The sequence below is a fragment of the Triticum urartu genome, chromosome 6A, assembly GCF_056163025.1.
Source record: "Triticum urartu cultivar PI428250 chromosome 6A, HENAU_Tu73, whole genome shotgun sequence".
Lineage (NCBI taxonomy): Eukaryota > Viridiplantae > Streptophyta > Magnoliopsida > Poales > Poaceae > Triticum > Triticum urartu.
The window spans coordinates 24,932,170-24,946,266 of NC_141878.1; the positions used below are offsets into that span (position 1 = coordinate 24,932,170).

The following is a 14,097-nucleotide window of genomic DNA, read 5'->3' on the forward strand; positions in this document are numbered from 1 at the left end:
TAGACATGACCGAGACTCATCTTCGGTCAATAACCAATAGTGGAACCTGGATGCTTATATTGGCTCCCACATATTCTATGAAGATCTTTATCGGTCAAACCGCATAATGATATACGTTGTTCCCTTTGTCATCGGTATGTTACTTGCCCGAGATTCGATCGTCGGTATCCTCATACCTAGTTCAATCTCATTACCGGCAAGTCTCTTTACTCGTTCCGTAATGCTATATCCCATAACTAACTCATTAGCTACATTGCTTGCAAGGCTTATAGTGATGTACATTACCGAGAGGGCCCAGAGATACCTCTTCGATAATCGGAGTGACAAATCCTAATCTCGATCTATGCCAACTCAACAAACACCTTTGGAGACACCTGTAGAGCACCTTTATAATCACCCAGTTACGTTGTGACGTTTGGTAGCACACAAAGTGTTCCTCCGGTATTCGGGAGTTGCATGATCTCATAGTCATACGAACATGTATAAGTTATGGAGAAAGCAATAGCAACAAACTAAACGATCATCGTGCTAAGCTAACAGATGGGTCAAGTCAATCACATCATTCTCTAATGATGTGATCCCGTTAATCAAATGACAACTCATGTCTAAGATTAGGAAACATAACCATCATTGATTCAATGAGCTAGTTAAGTAGAGGCATACTAGTGACATTATGTTTGTCTATGTATTCACACATGTACTAAGTTTCCAGTTAATACAATTCTAGCATGAATAATAAACATTTATCATGATATAAGGAAATATAAATAACAATTTTATTATTGCCTCTAGGGCATATTTCCTTCACTTAGGGCCTTGGATGAGAACTGGCATCATAATGAACTTCCACTTCATGCACATCCAAGGAGGAAGGTTATACATACATAGAGTCATGGGCCAGGTGCTGTGATTGCTGCTCTGCTCCCCGAAAGGATTAATGCCATACGTTCCTTGGGTCACCTAAAAAATCAGCCCAGTACTTTCTCTCGATTTTTCTCCACTGCGACCCATCAGCGGGTGCTCTCAACTTCTCGTCTTTCTTACGGTCCTCTCTGTGCCATCGCATCAACTTGGCATGCTCTTCGTTTATGAACAGACGTTTCAACCGTGGTATTATAGGAGCATACCACATCACTTTCGCAGGAACCCTCTTCCTGGGGGGCTCGCCGTCAACATCACCAGGGTCATCTCGTCTGATCTTATACCGCAATGCACCGCATACCAGGCATGTGTTCAAATCCTCGTACGCACCGCGGTAGAGGATGCAGTCATTAGGGCATGCATGTATCTTCTGCACCTCCAATCCTAGAGTGCATACGACCTTCTTTGCTACGTACGTACTGTCGGGCAATTCGTTATCATTTGGAAGCTTCTTCTTCAATATTTTCAGTAGCTTCTCAAATCCTTTGTCAGGCACATCATTCTCTGCCTTCCACTGCATCAATTCCAGTACGGTACCGAGCTTTGTGTTGCCATCTTCGCAATTGGGGTACAACCCTTTCTTGTGATCCTCTAACATGCGATCGAACTTCAGCTTCTCCTTTTGACTTTCGCACTATGTCCTTGCATCAACAATGACCCGGCAGAGATCATCATCGCTGGGCACATCGTCTGGTTCCTCTTGATCTTCAGCAGCTTCCCCTGTTGCGGCATCACCGTATTCAAGGGGCACATAGTTGTCATCGTCCACAACCATACATGATATAGGTTCACATACTACAACACCCACACATTGTTCTTGCTTCTAACATTAGTAGCCACCACAACCATACATAATACATAATACATAAACCACCAACATTTACTCATCACAAATATCCTTGATTCTATTGATCTTACTCTTGTTCTGCTCCCCAGCCTTCAGCAAATCAGCTATGATGTACTCCAGCCTTTTCTTCTCTTGCTTCAGCTCTTCCATACCTTGATCTGCTACAGCCTTCTTCCAATTGGTGATCAGTTCATCATTGCTCTGCTTAATAACTTGAAGTGCTAGCTTCAGATCCATATTCTCTTTCTCAAGCCTAGCCTTCTCTTCCTGGGCTTCAACTACAGCTTTCTCAACATCACTATCCTGCATAATCTTCTCATAGTTCTCCCTCATCACATTCTTGTGAACTGTTGCAAAAAACTGGCTTGTTTCCTTTATATGGGTGTGATGCTTCTCTTGTATTAACTTTAGATGGATTTGGAGAGCAAAAATTCCCCTAAAAAATAAGATTTTTTTTGGCAATTGTTTCAGAATTCTGTCCTGACCAGGGATGTAATGTGCAGACGCGGGTGGCTGGGAAGGCCGGTGTGCGCCTTCTGTGACGGCAGAGAAACCTCTCAGCACCTCTTCTTTACCTGCCCTGTCGCTAGAGTTATGTGGAGAACAGTGGGGTGTGTTTTGGGCACTGAGTGTTGCCCTAACAACTTGTGGCAATACTTTGCTTGGTGTCATTGTTACCTCCCTGATGGTGAGAGGTTTTACACGTTTGGCCTGGCTGCGTTATGTTGGGCGATGTGGAACTGTCGTAACAAAAGAATCTTCGAATTCAAGGATTTGAAGTCTCCTTTTGAGGTGATATATTCTGCTTGTGGATACATATCTTATTGGGCAGGTCTGCTGTCGGGTGAAGATCGGGAGGCGATGGAGCGTGGATCGAAGATGCTGAGGATCAACGCCACAAACATGATGAAAATCTGTGCAACACCAAGAGATGCGACGCGGAGCGGGTGAAAGTTGAAGTTCAGGTGGCCAAGGGCGGGAGGCAGTGCTTCTTCTTCTCCGCATGCGCTTCTTTTGGCTCCTGTATCCCGGTCATGGTGCATGAAGTTGGCGTTTTGGTGAAAGACTAGTTTGGTTATGTGAGTGGTTCATGCTCCTGCGCGAGCTTTTGTGTGGGTGGCCTATCTGAATCAGGCTTGTAATGGCTGAACTTTTCTGGTCATAGCTTCGTAGGTGTCACTGGGTTTTCGCCCCATGGTGGGCTGCCCGATGACGGGTGCCCATCGTGGGTTTCCCAGTGATGCGTTGAACCCGCTTCCCCTTTCTAGGTTTCCTGGATCTTTTCAACTGATGTTATTTCCGTTATGAGAGTAATGGAAAGGGGTAATGCCTGGTTTAAAAAAAGCATCACTCAGTCTTTGAGTTGTATCCATAGTCACAACCTGTAACGCGGGGGCATTCTCCACAACGTGCATAAGGAATTCAACTTGGCCTCTCTCACCCCTGAAACCCGTGACACGGATGTTCTTCAGATGCGTGTATTCAGATGGCGGGACCTCTTGTCTGAAAGGTCCCTCATTTGCAAACCACATAGTAGCAATCCCATGAAACTGCAAAAAAAAGTACATATACGATGGTATTCGAATTCAGCACAGAGAGAAACAATGCTGGAACGAAATACCATTCAAGATGCATGTAACATGGGGTATCTGGTTAATTACCATCTGCATGCAGGTTGAAAATAATACTATGTGGCAAAAGAGGAACCAGTTCGGGAATATTACTTACATGTACTTCCAGCCTTTCAATAAGCGGAGCAACCCTTAGAAACGAAACAATGTAGAGAATTTTATCATGATCTTCATAAGATATCATCAACATTATCTGCACATGCCTGAGCCGAGAAAACACGCGAGGACTATTTAATGTCCATCGGGTCTGAAAGATAAAAGCAGAGGTTATTATTACTACTACACAAATGAGTTGCACACGCTAAGCCCTAACTTGAATATCGTCGGAATGAAATACCTCTAGATGTAGAATTAAAACATCCAGTGTTAGATTTTGTACATCTGGAAGCCTGTCGAGGAGTGACGCAGCAGCATGCTGAAAAACTGCACCGCGGAGCGAAATCTTTGCATTTTTCCAGTTTGGAAGCATGACGGAGGGCAATAGGTATGTATGTTCCATGGTACAAAAAGGTGGAGAGACTTGCAGCGTGGAACTCTATCTTGGTTATTTCACAGTAAATAACCTTCAAGTAGTGCAGGTGCGGCAATTGCTGAACGACCGTCAGCTCATCGTTCAGGTGGCATCTGACTAGGCTCAGCCACTCGAGTTTACAGCAGTTGCCCAAGATGTTCTCCAGATCCTGCCTAGTGGTGCCTTTCAGTAAATAGAGATCGAGCTTTCTTAGGTTTGGAGACCTACGAAGTGCGAAGGAGGTTTGAAGCATACAAAGCTAAGTTGCAGATACTCTAGGCAGGATACGCTTTCCTTGTCTAGGAGGTCGAATGGGAACGTGTAATGATAGCCGTGTCTCAGGGAGTAAATTGCAAAAAACCACCACAATTGAGGACCCTAATTCAGAAAACCGCCAGCATAAGAACAAGTTCACCACGGTGGTGCCGGCGACGATATCGGCACGGGCGATCGACGGCGGTGAAGATGGGGACGGGACATAACGAACCGCTAAACCTAGACAAATCTCGGGGAAAATGGAGTTTGGAGGTCGAGCTTCGAGAGGAGAAAGCTTAACTAGTGTGGCTCGGGCATTTCATCGAACACCTGTGCATAGGAGGTGAGCTAGAGCACCACAAAGCTCTCCCCTCGCCGGCCAAAAAACAGAGCAGTGTGGAGTGCTTTGCTCGCGAACAAGGGGTATATATAGCCACCTCATTGGTCCCGGTTCGTGGCTGGAACCGGGACTAAAGGCTCCCCTTCTGTCCCGGTTCTAGACACGAACCGGGACCAATAGCTGTGGGCCAGGAGCGAGGCTCATTGGTTCCGGTTCGTGCCTAGAACCGGAACAGAAGGGTCCACACGAACCAGGACAAATGCCTCCCATGGGTCCCAGTTCGTGACAGAATCGGGACTAATGGGCTGGCCAGGCCCCAACCAAAGCCTGTTTTCTACTAGTGATAGATAAATCTTATATATATATATATATATATATATATATATATTGGGGGCACCAAACAAGCCTTCGTATTAATCAACATCATTAAAAATATCTTAACCATTCAATCTATATAATGATCTATCTTAACCCTACGATTTACGTTGCACTGCTGGAAGAAATAAGGACAGCCTGACACGACACCAAGAACCACAATTTGTACCATCAGGAAAGAGTCCCACCTCTGGTTTTTTCTTAAACGAAAGAGTCCATGTCCGTTTGAACAAAAAAAAAGGGAAGAGGCCACGTCACAACCACAATTTTTACCATCAGGAAAGAGTCCACGTGATTAAAATAAAAGGAAAGAGCACGTCCGTTTAAAAAAAGGGAAAGAGTCCACGTCCCCATTTCCCCACCATAAAAGAAGGGGTCTCGGTCCTGTTCAAAAAATCATTAACATACATGTTGCTTGAAAAAAAAAGACACGTACAATTAAATACTGTTCGAGCATCATGTTACAAAAAAAAGACAATGGCAGCACAAAAAAAAATTGTGTCTAAATGCTCAAAAAAAATTCAAACCTACCTTATGAAATAAATTCACAGTCGATTCTTTTATTACGTGAAATCACCTCATTAAACCTAGACCGATTCTATTTGTGTAATATGAGAAATCGTGTTGTTGTAACATTACTAGAAAAATTTACATCAAATGTCATGGACAGAAAAATCATGCATGAACATAAAATTACAACATCCCATCCAAAAAATGTACAGTGTCCTATCATGTTCTCCCACAAGCATGTTTTGTTTCTTTTAAAAGGTCACACGCACATGTATCAAAAGAAAAGATGAACAACGTCCCTTTAAAAGAATTACAGTGGAATTAAAAAGAAATAAGCTACAACTTCAAGCCAAAAAAAAGTACAACGACCTATCATATTCTCCCACAAGCACGTTTTCTTTCTTGAAAGCCACACTTATGTCTGCTCAACTCTCCCGGTTGATTTCCTTTCCAAAAAAAAAAAAATCTCCTGATTGATTTCAAATCCAAAGAAAGAAAAACACATTAGCATGTTGCTGCAAAAATTCTTCTTCAGTTTGCCACCCGTCCCAATGGCGCATCATCTAATCCCTCCCTACGGCAGCTCTTCCTAATCCTCTGCCTTGCCGCATCATCTATTCTTTAGGCCATCGGTGCCACCTTTAGTGTTCCATCAACCGCTAGAATAAATCTAAAAGGAGGTATAGTCCAATCCGTCATCTCCTACTGTGAACATGTTTCCCTCAATCTTGGAAAACATGATTGTCATCATCCATTAAACATAGATGATAGTCTCTCTGTAAAAGTTTAGATTTTGCACCGTCGAGAGTGTTGCCTACTACTCCTCATAAGTGGTCCTCTAGGGAAGTAGGAAATAACCTAAGTACATGCGTACATAGTTCTTTAACATCAAGGAGACATTCCGATTGCAAAATCGATTGATATATGCGTAAGCTATATCTCGGAGCATGAAAGCCGAAGAGAGGAGAATTAACTCATATGAGATGTTTCTTACAGATAATCGTAAATTTTGCTGACTTACACTTAAATACTTGGGATATAATATTCTCTTAGTATTATCATAATTTTCATGATGAGACTTAAAAAAATCTGAGTTGTACATTAATTAATTATTCCATTAAGTAATATAGTGCCATCAATGTCTTTATCTTATGCTAGACTTATAACTAGCAGAGATGTGTGTTTTTTAAAACATCATCAAGTATAGGAATTCCATGAGAATATTACGTTGAGTATTATCTGTCACAAAGATCACATGCACATGCAGACTATATATGCCATATACAAGTGTGTCATAGATATATAACAAACTTTTTTATCTGAATTAATTTATAAAAAACATATCTACAATATACTTCCTAAACATCCTGCATATAATAAATTAGTAACTGAATGTTGTCCAATATTATTGTCTTAGCAAATTTGATGAGGCAACATTTCACATTTGGTTTACAGATTATTATTTTTCATGTGCTGAGTTTACTTATGAAGTGCATGCTCCTTTAAGACTATGAAACACATAAAGACGTGGAAATCATATTTTGCAAAATCTTTGGAGAAATTTTATCCCTTTTCCTTCAAATGCTGCAGGCTATTACATCTCCCCAAATATTTCAAACGGGCATCCCAAAATGAATTCAAATGTGTATCACAAAAAAATAGTTCTATCATTACAAACAAAATATAGGTTGTCACATATTTATTTCAATAAGAAATGCACATGAATTAGCTAGGTCGTGCGGATGCACGGGTTGACGACTAGTATAGATAGATATAGATAAATATAGATAGATACAGATATAGATATAGAGATAGGATAGAGATAGAGATAGAAAGATATATGTTCTAGATATGCACAAGTATCTCGAATAATTACTGCTAGATTCACCGTCTAGCTCAAAATCTTCTAGTGGCGACCTTGCCTGTGGGTCAGTCCACTATTTCAGCATTTCCGAGTTAATTAAGGGTGTACACAAAAACTGCACGTGCACTACAAGAATTTTGCTATATAAGGAGGACCAAAGCTACCTAGCACACTCCACACAACCCAATAGATATCTAAGACACTATAAGCAACCACTTAGTACTTACAATGGCAAGAGCAATTGTAATGATATTACTCATGGCCATCGTGCTTGTTACCACTACGCCGACGACACACGCCATGGACATCAAAGATAGGGACTTGGCGTCTGAGGAGTCCCTATGGGCACTATATGAGCGCTGGTGCAAGCATCACAATGTGGGAGACGACCTCAGTGACAAAGCCCGGCGCTTCAAAGTGTTTAAGAAGAACGCTCGCATGATCCATTAATTCAACCAAGGTGACGCACCCTACAAGCTGAGCCTCAACCTCTTCGGCGACATGACTGATGAAGAGGTCGACCACATGTATGGTCGCTGCTCCAACATTAGGCCGGACGGCGGGAAGCGGAGCCAAGACCAGTTCACACACGGAGTTGTTGTCGCGCGTGACAACTTACCAATGTATGTGGACTGGCGCATGACAGGCTACGACCAACGTCCGTCGGCTGTGACGAGTGTGAAGAGACAAGGAGGGTGCGGGTCTTGTTGGGCTTTTGCGGCGGCAGCAGTAGTGGAGGGCATCAACTCCATCAGGACGAGGAACCTGGTGTCATTGTCTGCGCAACAACTCGTAGACTGCGACAAGGGAAGTACTGGTTGTGTTGGCGGCGGCGCACTAGTGGCCTTAAAATACATTTATAACCACGGCGGCATCACCACAGAGGCTAGCTACCCATACGTTGCCTATAAGCATAGCTATTGCTTGGTGTCGAAACGTAACCCTGTCGTCACCATCGATGGCATCAAAGAGGTGCCGCAAAAGGATGAGGTGGCATTGATGCAGGCGGTGGCAGCCCAACCCGTTGTTGTGGTGGTTGACCCGAACGCCTTCAGGCGCTATGGAGGAGGCGTCTTTGTGGGTCCATGTGGTACGGATCGGACCCACTCAATGTTGGTGGTGGGCTACGGCACCACCGATGACCATGACCCCAAGAGACGCATAGATTACTGGATCATAAAAAACTCATGGGGGTCAAAATGGGGTGAAAATGGCTACATCTGTATGGCACGTGGAGCTGGTCCTACCAAGGAGGGCTTATGTGGCATACTGATGGAAGCGTTTTACCCAGTGAAAAATTAGTATGAAACGTGGGAATAATATGATGAAAATAATTTAATGGAGTCTATCTGAAAAAGCAAACTAATGCACATGTATCCAATGATGTCTTCTTTCATTTGATTCACCGCTACCTCAACTACTATAACAACTATTGATTGTATTTCTCATTTCCCTCTATTTGTCTTCTTATATTTGATTTCACTACTACTTCCTCCCTTCCTAAATATAAGTTTTTTATAGAGATTCCAATAAGGACTGCATACGGAGCAAATGAGTGAATCCACACTCTAAAATATGTCTATATACATCTGTATGTAGTTTGTATTGAAATATCTAAAAAGACCTATATTTAGAAACGGAGAGAATGTTATTTATAAAAGCTTGAGTTTGGTGAATCCAAATGAACTGAGCCATCCAACCACCTATATCCAGCGTCTCACCCTACACGAATGATGTATCCATCACATAATCAATAATTTGGAAATATGTTAATTACACAGATCGTAATTTTAAAACGACATTAATTTGCATTAAGCACAACTAATCTTGGAATCAACATTAATTGCAGATAAACATGGAAATAGTATTACTGTCAAATAGGACATGAGTGCACGTACACAATTACTACTCTTATATCTTATCTAGGACAGTAGAAAACCGAGCCAAAAGCTAGCCCTCTCACGCACTAAGCGATTTTCGTCGTCAGATCTCGGGTCCCGATCATTTTTGGCGGTTGGATGGCTGTCCTAAGGGGCTGCTGCTACAGTAGAAAAATCTAAAGCTTGTGGTTGATTGGGCCTTCTTCCGTGTGAAGCCCACGAACGGAACGACTAACCCTAACTTTCCATCTTTCTGTGTTTATTGGCAGTCCCAGGTGACTGGGTGAGCAGTCGCTCGCCGCCGACTGGACTCGCTTGCCGAGTGCGATGATGGAGAGAAGGAGAAGCAAATGTTGCTGCTTCAGTCCCCCATATCTCTCCTCTCACATCATGACCTCTGCTACAGCGTCCGCCCTAGGTCTGCTCGACGTCATCACGGTGTCCCCAACTCTCCATGCCCGAGGCTTCACCCTAGTCCTGGCCATGGGCAGCCCGGCCTGGTCGGCCCGACCCGACCTTGACCATGGGCCGGGCTTGGGCCTAGGTTTTGAGCCCGAAGCCTGGGCCGGGGCTGGGCCCGTCGTTTTTGTCGTTTAAGTAAGAGGCCCGGCCCATGGCCCGAGGCCCAACAGGCTTTTAGCATGATGGGCCGGGCTCGGGCCTGATTTTTAGGCCCGACAGCCGGGCCAGGCCGGGCTCATGCCTGGGTTTTTTGCGTTGGGCTTTGGTTGGCCCGGCCCGAGGGATGGCTAGGTATACTTCACCCATAGACAACGTACCAGGTGCGTAGGAATATCGATGCAGGGAGGCCGAGGGTCTTCGCACAAATTCCAGGTAAAATCACCTTACCTTCACTATGTTCCTTCTGCTCACATGCCTTCTGTTGAAGAAGTTGTGCTGATACTATGTTGGTGGAGATGAGAAGGCAATGCAAGACCCATCCGTACAAGCTCCTTTTCAGTGGCGGCGGCAGCGAGAAGCGCCATATTTTCCGTGTCCACCTCCTTCCTCTTGTAGTGTCTCTTTGCCCGCCAAAACCCAGACCTAGCCGTGGTTGCCACTGGTGAGTGGCCCCTTCCTTTCCATTTGTTTTTGGGATCGATGTTCATGTGATGATATTTTTCAGGTCTCCTTTTGAGAGAAGAGACTGGAAGAGGTTGACTCATACACTATGAATCTATCCAAAGGCAACGAGTTTAATTTCTGTTATGAGATCTCTTATGTGGTTATGACTGAATTTTCGCGACAGTTAATTTGCAATTGGATTGGTTATGTGGTTATGACTGAAGCGGTGGATGGTGCGTGTTGTAATCGGCCGGGTGACGAAGCACTCTGGACCTGACGTATTTTCCTCGTAAAAACAAAAACGAATTTGTCCCCAAATTGGCAATTCAAACACTTGAAAAGGTGTACCAAAGAACAACATTAAATCTGCTACTTGTACAGCACAGGAACAAAATCCATCCAACACAAATGTTATCATGCTATAAACGCAGCAATGGTGCACCTCGTATAGAACAACTCGTCTAACAACATCTACCCGCTCGATGACCGAAAGAGAAGGCCTCGAGATCGATACGAAGAAGCCCAGCCTCCGCTCCGAAGAACACGACCATGCATGGGCCGGTCTCCCCAAGGCCGCTGCTGTCTGGTTGAAGACGATGTCCTTCCACAGCTCTCGGAACGTTGATCTCTCGCTACCTTAAGCGAGAAAAAGCTTTGCACCCGACGGGAGTCTCTCGAGCAGAGGGCCTCTAACAATATCAAGCGCATCACTATTGAGTTCTGGCTTCACTTCATCTGGATACCAAGCATCACTCAGTCTTTAACTAGCATTGGGATTTTGTGGATGAAAGATTCCTCAAGTGTTGTGAATCGTGGATTGGCAATGCAGCCTCCTCGGGAGGGCGTCTCATTCTCCTTAACTCCTCTTTAACTAGCATTGTGTACTTCTACATGTCCATGTTCCTACTAACTAAGGGAGTGATTAGTAAACTGGATAAACATCGCAAGCGCTTTTTCTGGCAAGAACATGATGGACGCAAGCGGTATCACCTGGTCAAATGGTCCAGAATTTGTCGATCGAAAGAGAAGGGGGCCTAGGGGTGAAAGATTTACGTAAACAGAATATAAGTCTGCTCACCAAGTGGTGGTGGAAGTTAGAGACCCGGAATGGGCTTTGGCAGGAGGTGATCCGGGCAAAATATTTCAAAAAGGATACGGTGGCATCCATTAAGACCAGATTTGGGGACTCTCACATCTGAAAAGCTATCATGAAAGTTAAGGAGCACTATATGATTGGCAGCAAAGTAATCTTGAACTCTGGCAATCTTGCCGGATTGTGGTTGGATCCTTTTGGCGATGAGCAACCGCTATATGTCCAGTTTCCTGTTCTGTTCAGCATATGTGATAATCAAGAGATAATGGTGGCTAAGTTCAGGGAGAATGTGGAGGTGAACTTCTTTAGAAGAAGTCTCAACCCCACACTTCTCGAACAATGGAGGGATGTGCGAGATAAGGTGCGGGGCTGGCCCCTATCTAACGATCCAGATCAGGTTGTTTGGTCCATGGGGAAGAAGAAGAAATTTACCACAAAATCCGTTTATGAATACTTGGAGAGACCCCTAGCTGGATGCAACTTTAGATGGATTTGGAGAGCAAAAATTCCCCTAAAAATCAGATTTTTTTGGCAATTGTTTCAGGATTCTGTCCTGACCAGGGATGTAATGTGCAGACGCGGGTGGCTGGGAAGGCCGGTGTGCGCCTTCTGTGACGGCAGAGAAACCTCTCAGCACCTCTTCTTTACCTGCCCTGTCGCTAGAGTTATGTGGAGAACAGTGGGGTGTGTTTTGGGCACTGAGTGTTGCCCTAACAACTTGTGGCAATACTTTGCTTGGTGTCATTGTTACCTCCCTGATGGTGAGAGGTTTTACACGTTTGGCCTGGCTGCGTTATGTTGGGCGATGTGGAACTGTCGTAACAAAAGAATCTTCGAATTCAAGGATTTGAAGTCTCCTTTTGAGGTGATATATTCTGCTTGTGAATACATATATTATTGGGCAGGTCTGCTGTCGGGTGAAGATCGGGAGGCGATGGAGCATGGATTGAAGATGCTGAGGATCAACGCCACAAACATGATGAGAATCTGTGCAACACCGAGAGATGCGACGCGGAGCGGGTGAAAGTTGAAGTTCAGGTGGCCAAGGGCGGGAGGCAGTGCTTCTTCTTCTCCGCATGCGCTTCTTTTGGCTCCTGTATCCTGGTCATGGCGCATGAAGTTGGCGTTTTGGTGAAAGACTAGTTTGGTTATGTGAGTGGTTCATGCTCCTGCGCGAGCTTTTGTGTGGGTGGCCTATCTGAATCAGGCTTGTAATGGCTGAACTTTTCTGGTCATAGCTTCGTAGGTGTCACTGGGTTTTCGCCCCATGGTGGGCTGCCCGATGACGGGTGCCCATCGTGGGTTTCCCAGTGATGCGTTGAACCCGCTTCCCCTTTCTAGGTTTCCTGGATCTTTTCAACTGATGTTATTTCCGTTATGAGAGTAATGGAAAGGGGTAATGCCTGGTTTAAAAAAAGCATCACTCAGTCTTTGAGTTGTATCCATAGTCACAACCTGTAACGCGGGGGCATTCTCCACAACGTGCATAAGGAATTCAACTTGGCCTCTCTCACCCCTGAAACCCGTGACACGGATGTTCTTCAGATGCGTGTATTCAGATGGCGGGACCTCTTGTCTGAAAGGTCCCTCATTTGCAAACCACATAGTAGCAATCCCATGAAACTGCAAAAAAAAGTACATATACGATGGTATTCGAATTCAGCACAGAGAGAAACAATGCTGGAACGAAATACCATTCAAGATGCATGTAACATGGGGTATCTGGTTAATTACCATCTGCATGCAGGTTGAAAATAATACTATGTGGCAAAAGAGGAACCAGTTCGGGAATATTACTTACATGTACTTCCAGCCTTTCAATAAGCAGAGCAACCCTTAGAAACGAAACAATGTAGAGAATTTTATCATGATCTTCATAAGATATCATCAACATTATCTGCACATGCCTGAGCCGAGAAAACACGCGAGGACTATTTAATGTCCATCGGGTCTGAAAGATAAAAGCAGAGGTTATTATTACTACTACACAAATGAGTTGCACACGCTAAACCCTAACTTGAATATCGTCAGAATGAAATACCTCTAGATGTAGAATTAAAACATCCAGTGTTAGATTTTGTACATCTGGAAGCCTGTCGAGGAGTGACGCGGCAGCATGCTGAAAAACTGCACCGCGGAGCGAAATCTTTGCATTTTTCCAGTTTGGAAGCATGACGGAGGGCAATAGGTATGTATGTTCCATGGTACAAAAAGGTGGAGAGACTTGCAGCGTGGAACTCTATCTTGGTTATTTCACAGTAAATAACCTTCAAGTAGTGCAGGTGCGACAATTGCTGAACGACCGTCAGCTCATCGTTCAGGTGGCATCTGACTAGGCTCAGCCACTCGAGTTTACAGCAGTTGCCCAAGATGTTCTCCAGATCCTGCCTAGTGGTGCCTTTCAGTAAATAGAGATCGAGCTTTCTTAGGTTTGGAGACCTATGAAGTGCGAAGGAGGTTTGAAGCATACAAAGCTAAGTTGCAGATACTCTAGGCAGGATACGCTTTCCTTGTCCAGGAGGTAGAATGGGAACATGTAATGATAGCCGTGTCTCAGGGAGTAAATTGCAAAAAACCACCACAATTGAGGACCCTAATTCAGAAAACCGCCAGCATTCAGTTTTTTTTCAAAAAACCACCAACATTGGGGTGACAGTTTTCAGAAAACGCTGATACCGTGATTTAGAGCGTTTGAGTGGATTTCTGACGGGTGGGTCCCTTTGTCAGGTGCCACGTGGCCAGGGCGAGACGGCGGCCGTGACGCGCCGTTAGACGGCGTCGGTCTAAACCTAACCATCTCGAACC

General features: G+C 44.4%; 2 pseudogenes; one reads left to right on the forward strand and one right to left on the reverse strand.

Moving 5' to 3' along the window:
• Nucleotides 1-1,801: 1,801 nt before the first annotated feature.
• LOC147963452 (uncharacterized) lies at nucleotides 1,802-5,052 on the reverse strand (annotated as a pseudogene).
• Nucleotides 5,053-7,447: 2,395 nt separating this feature from the next.
• Nucleotides 7,448-8,655, forward strand: LOC125516387 (vignain pseudogene; annotated as a pseudogene).
• The last annotated feature ends 5,442 nt before the right edge of the window (nucleotides 8,656-14,097 follow it).